The following is a 15,648-nucleotide window of genomic DNA, read 5'->3' as shown; positions in this document are numbered from 1 at the left end:
CCAAAGGTCTAAAATTAAGAGCATTGTGTCATCATGCAGAAGAGAGAGATAGTTACAAGTAGGTGGTAAACATTAATGAAGCAGTCAGGCCAATAATATCATAAAATGAATATTTATTAAACTTGTATCCAAAAATAATAGTGCAAAAATATATTTTTTTACATATCATATAATTATATATACATACACATATACAAAATGCTGTGAAAAAGTATTCCCCCACTTCCTGACTTCCTATGTTTTTAGACTAAATTAAATATCAGTTAAAGACAACCTGAGTGAACAAACAATACTTTTTTACTTATTATTATTTACTATAGCACAAATCCCATTACACAGAGGTATACATAGAATAGGTAGTCGTTCATATCAATCCCAGGACAGGGGGGATACTATTTTATCAAAACAGATGTTATCTTAGTTTGCATTGGACAAAGTTTTCAATAGAGATGCTCGGGCTCGGGTTTTCTGAAAACTGAACCTACCCGAACTTTGGGGATCCGAGTAGGCTCGCGAGCCGGCTCAGTACATTCGCACATCCTCGGATCTGAATTGAGGCAAAATGTCATTGTTGCGTTGTCGGATCTTGCGGGTTTTGCATTCCATAAGTACCTCCCTCCCCAGGAGATCCAGCACCATTGCTCACACAGAAACAGGGGTAGCAGTGTTTTTGTCACTCTCCATTCTCCAGTGACATTGTTCAGTGCCATTGCTCACACAGAAACATGGGTAGCTGTGTTCTTGTCACTCTCCAGTCTCCAGTGACATTGCTCAGTGCCATTGCTCATACAGAAACAGGAGGGGTAGCAGTGTTCTTGTCACTTGACTGGAAATGACTGGAAATTAATTTTATTGAGGTTAATAATAATGTAGGAACAAAAAAAGACCCAAATTATGTGATTTTAGCAAAAACAATAGGGATCCAAAATCAAAACCAAAACACGCGAGGGCGGTTTTGCCAAAACCAAAACACGAAGTTAATCCAGATCCAAAACCAAAACCAAAAGATGCGGGTCAGTGAACATCTTTAGTTTTCAATAATTGGTTCAAAGCAGAATTCTCGCATCAGTTCATTAATGCTGAGCAAAGTAAATGCTTTTAGTCACTCAGGGCCTGAGTCATTAAGGAAAGTAAGGCAAAAAAAAGGAGTAAATCGTGTTACAATGCAAGGGGTGCAAATTAGTTTATTATTTTTGCACATAAGTTAAATACTGACTGTTTTATCATGTAGCACACAAATACTTGATAACTTTATTTTTACACTTAAACTTCTACACAGCAACCAATAACATTTGATCCAACAAGGTTTAATAAATGTGCTGTGCATATGACAAACACAGCCACTGGATAACATTCTTTCACCCTTGCTTACATCCCAATGTATTTTCTGTCCATATTGCTCATATTGCCATAGGTCTCATGGCAATCCATGATATTAATGCTGTCTGACTTCAAATGATCCAACAAGTCATTTCTAAGGTCTGCATTTTATCACTCTGAATCCTTAAAAATGAGAGAAAATGCTCAACAGCTATGCCATTCAACATATACGGCACAGTAACACTGACATGATCAGCATGGGTTACCTCTGGTGTTGAATCAACCAACATTAAGAAATACTTTAAAAGTGAAATTTCCTTGACAATATGATTTGTCACCTGCTTTGCTATGAGTTCAATAAATTTCAACAATGGTTGATGACTGACATCCTGTGTTGTCTTATCCGCTGTTTCTAAAGTCTTGGATATACTTTGTCAAAAAATGGCCAAATTGTGCTTTCAACTCTATGCACCTAAGTAAATAACCATTATATAATGAACCAATAGTCTCATCCCTCCCAAGAAAATGTAACCCTCTGTCACACGCCGGCCTCCCGTGGCCACTACTCGAGGAACGGCTCGCCTACCCTCCTCCTGAATTCTTTGCTTTTCTCGCTGGCTTTTATGTCAGCGGCGGTCCTACGCTTGCGCAGATCGTCTCATCTGTTCTACCTGCCCTGTTCTCCCATTGGTTGTACCTTTCTGAGATCCCTTTATAAGGCTCCTCCCCTCACCTATCAGTGCTGGGTTCTTCATGTCTACTTCTGGCCTGGAAGTAGCTCCCCTCTCCTCCGCATGGTGTTCGGCCGCTACCTATCCAGTGTACTGCCGCTGATCTCTGCTTGCCTGTTCCACTCGTTTGTGGTAATTGCTGTGGATGATCACCCGCTAACTATCCAGTATACTGCCGCTGATCACTGCTTATCTGTTCCACTCATTAGTGGCAATTGCTGTTGATCATCACCCGCTACCTATCCAGTCTACTGCTGCTGATCTCTGCTTGCCTGTACCACTCGTTAGTGGTAATTGCTGTGGATGATCACCCGCTACCTATCCAGTATACTGCCGCTGATCACTGCTTATCTGTTCCACTCATTAGTGGCAATTGCTGTTGATCATCACCCGCTACCTATCCAGTATACTGCCGCTCATCTCTGCTTGCCTGTTCCACTCGTTAGTGGTAATTGCTGTGGATCATCATCCGCTACCTATCCAATTTACTGTCGCTGATCTCCACTTCCCTGCTCCACTTGTTAGTGGTTACTGCCGTGGATCATCGCTCCCTTCTCTGTAGTGTGCTGTCGCAGATCGTCATTCACCTGCTCCACTTGTTAGTGGTAACTGCTGCAGATTCCTGCTCTCTACTTCTCCAAATATAATGCCTCCCAGCATCATCTCATCCTGCCCCTAGTACTACTTAGGGATTACCCTCATCTCTCATGCCAGTTCTCTATCATGTCTCACTGGAAACTTCCCTAGAGGGCCTCGATCTGCAGGGTGGAAGCTGCAAAGCCCAAATTCCCTTGCGGGGATCCCTGGTGAAAACCTAACGCTCTGTTAGACTCCGCGCCTCTGGGTGGAGTCTAACCAATCCCAGTCGAGACCAGCAGGATCTTACTCATCCCAGCGGATTTCTGACACCCTCTTTCTGCTAAAAGTTTCACCGCTGCTACAAATCTACATAGTACTTCCCACCACGCCACCAGCAATGTTTTCAGAGGAACTTTTTCAAAAAATATAAAGCTACAGAACAACAGACATTTAAATTAGAAAAGAAAGAAATCCATAACCCAATAGTAAGATTTAACAGACGTGTGGAAATTGTGTCCTTGAGTCCTTCTAGTGACCAAATTTAAGCAGTACCTGGAGGTTTTTGCACAAAATCATAAAATAGTTCCAACCTAGATTAAGATGACAGATTGTAGTAAAGACTCAGTACTTCCTTTCTTACCATATAGTAGACAGCTATCAAATAGTTGTGCAAACTTACATGAGTCACCCATCAGAAAGTAATACATATCCCGACCTTCAGAGAAGATCTGGATGCACACTTATCTGTATACCACTGATACACTTATATCACAGTCTAAGAACATAACATTCATAGTAACTTCTCCTGTAAATCTTCAACTAATGTTAAATCCAATTATGTGTGTGAAAGACCCAGACGGTAAACATTGTGCCATAAATTTCATGTATTGTGGCAGTCCAGGTATGCACTAGTTACCATAGTACAGAAAACCTGATGGTCACTTTATTAATGGGGGAGTATTCGTTGTTTCTGATTTTGGCTTCTCTATTTGGGGGGAGGGGGTGGCCTCAGGCAAATCTGAGTGTTATTGGGCATTCTTTAAGGAAGTGTGTGATGTAAATTGGGGGAGGGGGGTCAAGTGGATAGGGTACGTTTTACCGGCTACCACAAACCCGACACCATTTACCCTGACAAGAATTACCCAACCGTTTGTTTTCCTACACAGTTGTAAAGCCGAATGTTTATTAAACTGATTTGCAAGAATTCCAATTAGATAACATGCCGCCAGCTGTAATTGACATCACTTTTAAAGCCGGCATTATTTCTAGTCTTAAAGGGATAATTTAAGGATGCGCCGCCTCTATAATTTAAAACCCTTACTAAAACACATTGTTAATCCGGCGCCTCCTTAAATTATCCCTTTAAGACCAATTTGTGTCTGGGTAAGTGGTATCGGGTTTGTGTTAGTCGGCTTAATGACTACCACTGAGTCAAGTATTATTCTGATTTGTAAAGTTACAATAAAAGTAATTAATAATGCACAGAATGTCTGATGCACAGTTTAAAACCTTTTTCAGTCCTGCCTTGTCCCTCAATTTGCGCAAGTTCACCTAGATTTCTGCCAAAGGGCACAGGCTTGTAGAGCAAGAAGATAATGTTGTGTGAGGAGCAGAAGTACCCACAGGCAGAGGGGGAATAATTGGAAAAAGTGGGACATTCCTGTCAAAACACTGGTGTGACTAGTTTTGGAAATTAGAGCATAAACAAGATTATTAAAATAAAATAAAGGGGTAGATTTATCAGCCTTTCTAAAAAGGATTCTAGCTAATATCTATCTAGCACAGTCTAGAAAATAATAGCTAGCATCTGATTGACTGCTATGGACACCACCTTCATTTTTCCTTTTTTAGAAGATTTGATCAATCTATACCAAAGTGATGGAGAGGGCAAATTTTTAGAGGTATTACTCCCGTGGTATATTCACTCCACAAATGTATTTGAATCTTGCATTGGCAGTCTGACAGTCCTTAGGTCTTGTGCTATACTTTTTGTGCAGGCATGTACGCGGGTATAGTACCATTTAATGATACTGACTACCCCGACAGCGACATGCCAATTCCGAAGACTACTACCCCGACATGAAAAAAAACAACTTACCACTGATGCACACGGGTGGGGGGAGTTCTGTTGCCTGGAAACCCCCTCCTCCACCGACGTCAAACGAGCAAAAGCCACGTACGGAGGTTTTACCTCTGGTATTTTTTGTATAGCTACACGCTCAGGCGTCTTGGGATTACGGAGGTTCTACCCCTGGTATTTAGCTACCCTGGAGTGTTGATACCCCCTCCCCTTACATTCCCAATGTGATCAGCAGCCCCCATACATCTTCTCTGGGAGAAGCGCAGATATTACTGATATACCTTCTATGTTTAGGGCAAATGCCATGTGCACACTTAGGTTGGGTTTCTTTAATTTCCTGATGCTCGGATTACGTGTTCTGTCAGTACCACATTGAATGATGCACAGCACACACTTTGCCCTGTTCCTATCTAGCACCTGACCTACATCCCCCACAGCTGAAACACTGTCGTTGCTGATTGTAGTAGATTCACATGATTTTGTCATTATCAATATTTTTAGATTGATAGTAACTGTTGCTATGGTAAAAATCTACTCATGACCATTGCCCCTGTGATGGTACCCATTCTGCTCCTCTGTGTTGCACTTCGACAGCAGAGGTGAACTCCTAGCACTATAATAAAAAGACTGACACACAAAAGTACCACATGTAAAAAACAGCCATGCAGTCCACTCACTCTCATGAATAATTTATGCCATAAGTATGGTTAAACTGAGCAGAATTTTAAGAGAAAAACTGAACAATTTAATCAAAGGTGTGGCACTAATGTGGTAAAATGTTGGACTTTGATGTGACAATTACACTTCTGCCCAGTCCTCCTCTCTGAGGCCCTGATTCATTAAGGATCTTAACTTGAGAAACTTCTTATTTCAGTCTCCTGGACAAAACCATGCTACAATGCAAGGGGTGCAAATTAGTATTCTGTTTTGCACGTAAGTTAAATACTGACTGTTTTTTCATGTAGCACACAAATATTTGATAGCTTATTTGTACACTGAAATTTAAAGTTGATATTTGTGTGCTACATGAAAAAACAGTCAGTATTTAACTTATGTGCAAAACAAAATACTAATTTGCACCCCTTGCATTGTAACATGGTTTTGTCCAGGAGACTGAAAGAAGAAGTTTTTCAAGTTAAGTTCCTTAATGAATCAGGCCCTGAGTTTTTATGTAGGATAAATTCAATGGTGGAAAACAACAAATGCTGTATTTACAGTAACTGTTTAACACCTAACAAAATATTACAATAATCTAAGTTTTGGCAGGACTGTCATGATTTGTGGACTCCTGAAAGGGATGTGGCTTATTATTATGATTTGTGGACTCCTGAAAGGGATGTGGCTTATCAGATCGTGGACATGGGCATGGTTTACAGATCAGGGCAGGATTTGGTAGATTTCGGACTGGACTTATTTTGGCCATCTTTTACTTTTTTAAGGTTGGCAGATATACCTAACTGATTCCAGAAAATGTGTAAGTTGTTTTGTCGCACAACAGACAATTGAATTCACAATTTGAAATTTGAGCTGCAACTATTTGCTATACATATACAGAGTTACATTTATGTTTTGAATAAAATGCAAACTGTCATGGTGCTGTTGATAGATTGGCAGGTAAAGTGAGGGGGGGTAAAAATGGTTTATGAGAGGAAAAGGAAATACATTAAGAAATAGAGATTATGAGAACAGACATGAGGGGATGTATCAAAGTGCATTTTTTCCCGTCCACAATTTAAAAACTGGGTTTTTTTTGTATGTTTTAGACACAAATCTTTATATATATGGCCTCATACAGATGCATCCAGAGTACAGATGTGACAGTAATCATCATCAACCCGTTACACTAGACCAATGGGATACACAAAGCTACTAAATGATTACACATTAGTCGAATTTGGACACATCACAAAAATCAGGAGTGAACTTTTTACCTGATGTTTGTATTGCTACATATGACATGTGGTAACCCACATAATAAACTTGCATTTTAATACATTATATGATTGGTTTGAGTATATTATTTATGCATTATAATAAAACATAAAGCCAACCGATAGATTTAAATTCCAGATTGTTAAATGCCCTCATTAGTTTGTATTCCCACAATCTGTTTTTGATTGCAAGCCTACTTTTCATGTGAAAAATATGTATATACTGCAGGTTTAATTAGTTCTAAGAAACTGCAGATTGTCAGTACCCAAAGATGAGCATGGTGCCGTATGGCATGCCTATTGTCACAGACATTCAGATGGAAGATTGCTATAGCAATTGAATAATTACAACCGAATAGTTTCAAGTCAATTAAAATATCTAGACTTGTAGTACTAGATTCCTGATTTAAAATGTAACAAACCTGAAACACTTTACTGTGTTAATGTAGAATATTCAATGTAAGAGATGTGCACGGAGAAAATAATTACCTTGGTGTAAGAGGAATTTATTACGTGTTAGACAAAAGATATCATAGGTGTTAAACAAATACCAATTTGACATTAGCTTTGGCAAATCATAAGAACTGTCTTATATTCTGGTTTGGAAGCATGCATGCATGATAGTTTCATATTATAGTATGACTGCTCTCTTGCAGCCTGATTCATGTCCGAGTACAACTTGCACGTAAGTTGCGTACTTAAAAAGAACACAGAACTTGTGCGCGGTTCCAACCATATTCAAATCCAAGATACAGTTTGAACTGAGTCTGGGTGGAAGTACATCAGAACGCCTAAAACTTTTATTTGATCATAAAATAAAGTTAGGTTAGAAGTTTGAAGTCCCCACTTCCAAGCTCCTCATTTCCCCTGCACATTTTCAAACAAGTAGCACTCTACCTTCAGCACTTTTGTCAGGATCATCTACCCTTTTCATAGAGAACCCCATTGTACAGACCCCTCATTTCAAAGAACCCCCTTTGCCAGCAATATTGTATATTTTGGGAGACTTGTATTGCCAACCACATTCACAGACATAATTTTGAGCAGACCCTCCTTGACCAGCCGTTCTGAAACATTATACGCCCCATCGCCACATTGTTACTTTAAACAGACCATTCATTTTTAGTCAATATATACTGATTCCCCACCATTTAAATACTCCATTTCTGATACTGTGCAAGATCCCCCAGGACATTGCCATTTATTTGGCATAGTCCTCATCCTCAGGAGCGCCAAGGGATGGGGGTTAAAAATGACCAGGGCCCAGGCCTGCCCAGTGTGTAACAACACACTGTCCGACAGCCTGCAGAGCAAGCTGAGGACCTCTAAATCTTGTGTGATGGGGGTTGGGGGGGAGGGCATGATGTGTGTAGGGGGTGGCTGTACTTGTCTGGGGGAGTGGCGTGATGTGTCTAGTGGGGTGGCATGACTTGACTGTGGGTTGGCATGATGTGTTTGGGGGGTGGCATGTTGTGGCTGGGGGCTGGCATTATGTATCTGGGGGGTGGCATGATGTGGCTGGTGGTGGCATTATGTGTCTGGGGGGTGGCATGATGTGGCTAAGGTTTGGTTTGATGTGGTTGGGGGGTGGCATTGTGTGGCATAGAGTGGTGTGATGTGGCGTGATGTGGCTGGGGGGTGGCATGATGTGGCTGGGGGAGGGCCTGATGTGGCTAATGTTTGGTGTGATGTGGCTGGGGGGTGGAATTGTGTGTCTGGAGGGTGTCGTGACATGACTGAAGGGTGGCATGATGTGTGATATGGCTGGGGGGTAGCATGATGTGGCTGGGGGCGTCATGTGTTTTGGGAGCAAGGTCGGACTGGAACAAAAAATCAGCCCTGGCAAGTACACAGACCCACCTTAGTTTCAGCAGGAAAGAAACTGTGTGCCGCCGCGCAGCGTCGGCGCCGAAAAGGGCGTGACTGCATTGTGTTGTGGGTGTGGCCAACATGGGTCATTGATACATACATTATAACAAAACATTACATTTATCACGCACTCCCAGCCACATCACGCCATCCCCCAGGCACATTATGACACCCCCAGCCCACTGTACTTATCTATGCTTCTGGTGCTGCTGACATCCATCAGGGTGGGAACTTCCTGTGGAGTGAGCAGGGAAGCTCTTAGTCTCATGAGATTACCAAATCATGTGAGATTTAGAGCTCCTTGGCTTGCTCTGCAGGCTGTGTCCTATCCAGGGACTGGGAGCAGCTATCCGCTCCCTCCTGCTAACCAGAGCTGGATTAACGCTCGGGGGGCCCGTGGTATTTAAGACAGGGGGCCCCTATTATGTAACATGGTTATCATTTTAGACAAATGTTCAAAAAATACACAGGCAATACAATCCTTTCTCTCCCCCCCCCACCCCCGTTTTTCTGTGTGGCATCCTTTCTCTTCCCCCCTCCGTTTTCTGTGTAACATCTTTTCTCTCCCCCCCCCACCAGATTTTCTGTCTGGCATCCATTCCCCCCCCCCCCCCCGTTTTTCTGTTTGTCATCCTTTCTCCTCCCATCCGTTTTTCTGTGTAGCATCCTCTCTCTCCCCCTCCCCCCAATTTTCTGTGTGCCATCTTTCTCTTCCCCCCTCCGTTTTCTGTGTGGCATCCTTCCCCCCCCCCCATTTTTTCTGTGTGTCACCCTTTCTCTTCCCCCCCAGTTTTTCTGTGTGGCATCCTTTCTCTCCCCTCCCCCCCCCCCATTTTTCTGTGTGGCTTCCTTTCTCCCCCCCCCCCCATTTTTTCTGTGTGGCATCCTTCCTTTCACACCCCCCTCCCCGTTTTTCTGTGTGGCATCCTTCCTATCCTTCCCCCCCCCCCCCCCATTTTCTCTGTGCGGCATTCTTCCTCCCCCCCTCCCCCTCCCATTTTAGTGCACTTACCTTCTCAGTTTCTTTTCTCTTCTTGTTTCCATTTTCCGTCTTCTTCTCCTTTCTGCTCCTCTGACAGCTGCCTTGCAGGGCCTGGCCAGATATTAATGTTCAGTGCTGCGCGCGGCACATGTAATCTGGTGGCTGGTTCCCTGGGAGGAACTAGCCACCAGGAAGCCTGACAGGCTGTCAGTGTCAGTGCCTTCTGACATTTGCCAGAAGTGCCAGATGGCCAGTCTGCCCTGCTTGGGAGTGAGTGTAATGTTTTATCATAATGTATGTTTTATATACTGTGTTATGTATTATGTTCACTTATTGCTCAGGTTTCCATATTTCATGTACCTATAAATTTTCCAAACAGTTCCCAACGTTCCACGCCCCATACAAGAATCCAGTAACAAGTTGTGAAAGCTGCATTAACAGGTAGGTGAGAGCAACACCGTTTTAATACATAATATGTCATATCTAAACAGACGAAGACACGCCCATGTTGACCACACCACAAACTCTATGTGTTCACTCCCCCTTTGGCGGCTGCACGGGGCACACATCGATTATCCTACTCATCTATGGAGGGGTGGTGGTAAAAATTGGCGGCCCTGCCCATCCCTTATACAGGACTGGCCCTAACTCTAGGCAAACCTAGGTGGTTGTCTAGAGTGACAGTTTTATTATTTTCCTGGTGGTGCCCCTTCAGAGAGTGCAGAATCTTACCTGTAAAGCTGCCAGCTGCTGCTCCCCCATGTTTGTAATGGGCTGGAGGTCTGGCACTAGGCTATGGTGACAAAGCCCAGTGATACACTCCCAAGAATAGAATATTCCTCCCATCCCACTTCATCTAGGTAAGAAGCAGATGGTGAGGTGGGGGTGGTCAGGCTGGTGAACAAGGGGGATTGGTCATCTGGTCATCTAGGGTTCCTGAACTCATTTGTTTTGTGTTCCTCTTATTATTTGTTTTCTTTTCATTTATGTAAATGTAAACAAAACTCTTATTCATTATCTCTTTGTTTCCCACCTGGACTACTGCAACATCCCCTTACCTGGCATTACCCTCATCCATCAATCCCTGCTTCAATTCATCGTGAATGACACAAGACTGATCTTAATCCCTCCCAGTTCCACATTCACAAACCAGTCAGCAAATCCTGACACTGACTCCCTGTGTCCTCACATATAATCAATAACACCACCCTCCATACATATCAGAACTCATCTCAAGATACTTTCCCTCACGATACCTTAAATATACCTATGGTCTCCACCTCACATCAACTCCTGTAACCACCTCTAACTTCCCTACCTCATCCGTTCAGACTCTCTCACAGACTTCAAATCTTTAAACACTCTCTGAAAACCCATCTATTTATTAGAACTTACTCTACTCCAACCTGTACCATTATCTCCACTCTGAGCCACACTTGCTCCTCTCAGATTTGCATCTTTGAGCAATGTTGATGTATCCCACACTGCATGAATATTTTATCAAGATTAACAAATATTTGTAACCATTTTTATAATTGATTCTATTTTTAATTATTTTTTTTTAGTTTAACTTTGTGCATTATTTTTTTCTTATCCCAAAGAATGATTTCAGCAGTTCTGTCTTAATATCAAGGCTCAAGACAAGCAGATTGAGAGTTGCTTACAGCAGGTGTAAAATTCATGAAAATTAACCATAATTTATCATTTGAATAAGTTTTTATTCAATGTGACTGTATTTACATATGAATAGACGCATATGGCACTTTGCAATGCATTATAAGAGCATCCTAATTTTAGCAGTTTAGAAAAGAAAAACATATATGAATGAAGTCAATGCTGTGTGGAGAATTAAAGTCTGGCATTTTAGACTTGGAAGGAGAGTGCCACCTAGTGCTCCCAGGAAGACTTGCTCTGAAAAGAGAAAGAATTTTCTACTCTGCTACATACATTACAACTTTTCAAATGGCAAAATGTCACTTCAGAACTGTTATGAAAAATATATATTTTGACTTGCAATCATAAGTACATACCAGACTTTCAGATGTAAAGGATAAAACACAATTATATAGAGCTACAAACTTATGGAATTTATCCATACAGATCAGACTAAAAATAAGAACCATTTGGAAGGAAAGAGGAGAAGACCATTTGATTCCAATATAGACAGGCAAGCCTGGATACGACTTAATTTTCTCTCAGCTGCAATAACCCCCTCCCATGGAGGTACATTTTTTTCTGCAGGGGTCGGAGTACGGCAGGGCTAAAGGTGTCTCAGCCACTTTTTCACACTTTTTTTGTGTTTTTACGGCAGAGTGGTAACACTGACATGACGCTCCTAATGCTTGTCATTTTGCATATTTGCAGCCACCATTACCATAATTGTTTCAGAGACTAGCGAATGGTTCCACAGAGGTTACTCTGCATCTAGTCTGTGTAATGATGTTATTGGGCACATCACTTGTGACACATCTCAACCAATCACTGTCTTCATGGTTTTTTTAAAAAAAAATCTGCAGTCATGAGGGCTACCAACTGCACCAAAGAGGAGTTCCTCATATTAGTATATGAGGAACTCTAATAGATATTTTTCATTTTCTCATACACAGGTGCTGGGCTATGGAGTAACGCCCTATAGGTCCTAAGACACTTGAGAGCCACAATGCAGAGCAAAATTTGGAGAGGTTGGTCACATTTTTGTTTTAAAGTGAAAAGTTCTATTAAGTTAATAAATTATTTAATTAAATGTTAAATTAAAAATGTTTTTCAAAGTTTAAAAATTCTGATTCTATTCTTTTACATGTATTACATACATTTTTACTCATTTGCTGAAATTATAACATTAGTAAACAGTGTAAATGTGACATCATGAAATATGACATACACAGCAAAGAACAGTGCTGTTAAGTAATAAATTAATCAAAATTGCATGGTCACAAATCTACCTATATAATGCAGAACATTATAGTGTATTAGGTCAGTAATTCTAATTGCATTTTTGCAAATCAAAAGAAGTGCACACTTTAGCATACCTGCCATAGAACAGTAAAATTATCCAGCAAAAGCGTTACTGTAAAGATGGATTGCTCAAGTCATAGACACTGCTAATGTAGCAGTACCATGCTTGAATAAAATCTAATGTATGAAAATGTCATATACGCAAGGCACAACAATGCATCAGCTGTGAGCTTTCTTCATTGAGACATCAGCCAGTGGTGGAACTACCATTGGTGCAGCAGGTGCAGTGCACGGGGCCCATGGAGATAACAGGGCCCGCTGCACAGAGAACTAGCGAGCTGTGGGCCTTGGTTCTCTTCTCCCCGCTTCCGTGCACCAGGGCCCATAGCTCACTAGTTCTGCTCTGACATTAGCCATATGTTCTGCTTTAAATTCTAAAGCAAATATGCTTTAAACTGGCTGCATCTGCATGCTATGCTAAAGTAAAGTTGAGTGTTACGATCTTGAGATGCGTCCGACTAAGCATGCACATGTAAATACGCTTTTCCATGAGTGCATTTTTTCTGCATATATTTACCCCTAAATTATTAAGCAGAGCTCCTTGTAGTAATTTCAGGAAGGAAACACTTGGTAAAAATGTCCATGTGTCTGACAAAATCACAGAAATGCAACAATCATTTACATTTTTCCAATTCTGGCTTTTGGATCTTTCTGGATAGTGAAATTCTGAAAAAGAGATCCCATACCTGTATAAGTTTGTTATGTAAGTATGCTGATACACTTCTTTGAATAATTGGTAATGGATCAAGTATGAAATCCTGTCTGTCCTAAACAAAGTCTCTGGAACTGTGCTGGTATTCCGGACCTCTGCTATCCTATGATCAGCATATAACTTTCATAACTGTTATGCATAATGATTCTTTCTATTTAATCTGTTATGAATAAAGTTCATATTTAAACTATGAAGGGTCCGTCTCTTTTCACTACAGATATAATAAATCCATAGTGGAATCGGATTACAAATAGAGGATGCTGAAGATCTATGTGATCTTATCGCTTGCTGTACTTTACGTTAGTAGAGGGATTTCAATTACACGAACCTTCACATTTAACAGCTTTATTGACTGACTGACCTGACCTAAGATCTATTGTAGATTTACAAACACTATCAGCCTGTTGCACTCCTTATAATTGTGGTAATTTATTAAACTACATAATGTTGATGCTCACTCTCCTTTCACAAAAACCTTAACTATATATATATATATATATATATATATATATATATATATATATATATAAAAACACAAATAGATAAACAATGGCGCTAACAACCACAGCGTAACCACCAGTAAATAAATTACTGGTATAGATGATGTACCAAATAATCAGTCCCGAAAATGACACATAGCCCAGTTAAGAGCGGCAGCCTCAGATGACTTGTATGCAGATGGTTGGTCCGGATGGATGTAGTAGCTGCAAATAGATAAACAAGTAGGGCGCCCCAATGTGTGATATCAAATATAAATGGGGAAGATGTAGTAAACTGCGTACCGTAAGGATGAAGTCAAAGATCATGTGGTATAGTAGAGGTTCCTCTTCAGAGGTAGTACCTCCCACTCTCCAACAAATGGCAACAATGCAGAAAATAGAAAAAGCACATATAGTGTAATATAGTTATAGGATATAACACCAATTGTGACATATATTAACAGTTTATTTATATAGCAAATGTAATCTTTTTGTGGGGGAGAGAGCAACTGCGGAACAGCTCCAACTGATGACCCAAACCAAGCAAGCGGATGGCCAAATAGGCCCTAAATCCACATAACCATGGATGACCTCCCTTACTGTATGGTGGGTGCTAAACCTGGCATCAGAGCAACTACACCGCCTCTAGACTCACACTGACAATGTCCACATAAACAGTCAAACAAAGGACCAAGAGTCACCATTACTTTGAAGAGGGCAGTTACCTGCGGCCAATCACCTATAGCTCCATGTGTATCAGTCGCTGTTCGCAGTGCTTTCCCACCTAACTGTGCCTCATGTTGGCCCCATTTACCCATTTCTCGAGTCAAAATGGGAAGAAAGACAGGCCAACAAAGACGCCTGCTGCCAAACCAGTGTACTTCAATGGGGCAATGAAAGAATGACCAATTACTCACCATTTGTGTTTGGATGCCCAAAACACGTACGAATGGCCAATAAACCGAATCTGAATTGTCCTCATAAACACATATTAAACAAATTATTAAATTTATTATTAAGAAAACTAATCATAATTAAAACTAACATAAACATATAATGTGCTGATCAGTATACTGAATAAAGGTAGGGATAGGGGAGCGCTAACCCATATGAAGGACAAAAAACCCGAAACCCCTGAAGGCCTATAGTCAATCAGGCCTTTATCCGTGGAGAGACGGGAAAAATCCCTTCATGCCGTTGCAAAGCGACAAGCAACAAAGCCCTAAGTTACTGAGGGAGTGAAATAGCCAATTATTTTTATAGGCATCTGACTTCCATCTGCCCAATGATTTAATGGCATCAATGGAAGAACCTGCCACTACTGCGGATGTAGCTGCCCCAATTCTAAATGAATGTGTATCATAAAGAGTGAGGTCTAAACTCAGATACTGATATTTTGAATAATGCATTAAACTGATATTTTACAAGTGATTTACCATCAAGATGTACCAAGAATAATTTACTCGTGAAAGGACTAACCTCTGTGAAGTGTCCCACTACTGTCACAGGACAGATTGATTTATCTGAATGGGGATAAATGTTAATCCAGCGGCCTATGCCCAATTGATCTGTTCTTGACCTGACTATCTTACCACATAAATGTGATTCATAAACCAGCACATGTCGCGCTAATAAACCTGTGCTTTCGCATAAATACAATTGCGCAACTAATTCAGAAATTCTAAATGCTCCAAAAAATGCTAACACAAAGGCTGCACTAAATAACCTAAACTCATATCTACCTGCTGTGATATTTTCTAGAGAATTGACTAAGCGATGCAATAACTGAAAACATAACGGTCTCCTAGAATCTTCCGGAACCAGTCTGTCACGAGTCCAGCCTCTAAGAGCCTTAGAAATTAAAAAGTTTTTAGTAAGATCTTCTACTCCTTTTAATTGGGCCATAAAAGATATACTTGCTAAAATGGCGGACATAGATGTTTTGGATGC

At 41.0% G+C, this 15,648-nt stretch overlaps 1 pseudogene; it reads right to left on the bottom strand.

Annotated features, from left to right (window-relative positions):
* The window catches only part of LOC142159455 (nuclear RNA export factor 1-like), a 46,231-nt pseudogene extending 35,977 nt beyond the window's left edge, over positions 1-10,254 (bottom strand).
* Between the last annotated feature and the right edge of the window lie 5,394 nt (positions 10,255-15,648).

Source organism: Mixophyes fleayi, chromosome 5, assembly GCF_038048845.1.
Source record: "Mixophyes fleayi isolate aMixFle1 chromosome 5, aMixFle1.hap1, whole genome shotgun sequence".
NCBI classification, from domain to species: Eukaryota; Metazoa; Chordata; class Amphibia; order Anura; family Limnodynastidae; genus Mixophyes; species Mixophyes fleayi.
Note: the sequence above shows the minus strand (reverse complement) of the source record. Positions and strands in the feature narration are given on the sequence as shown.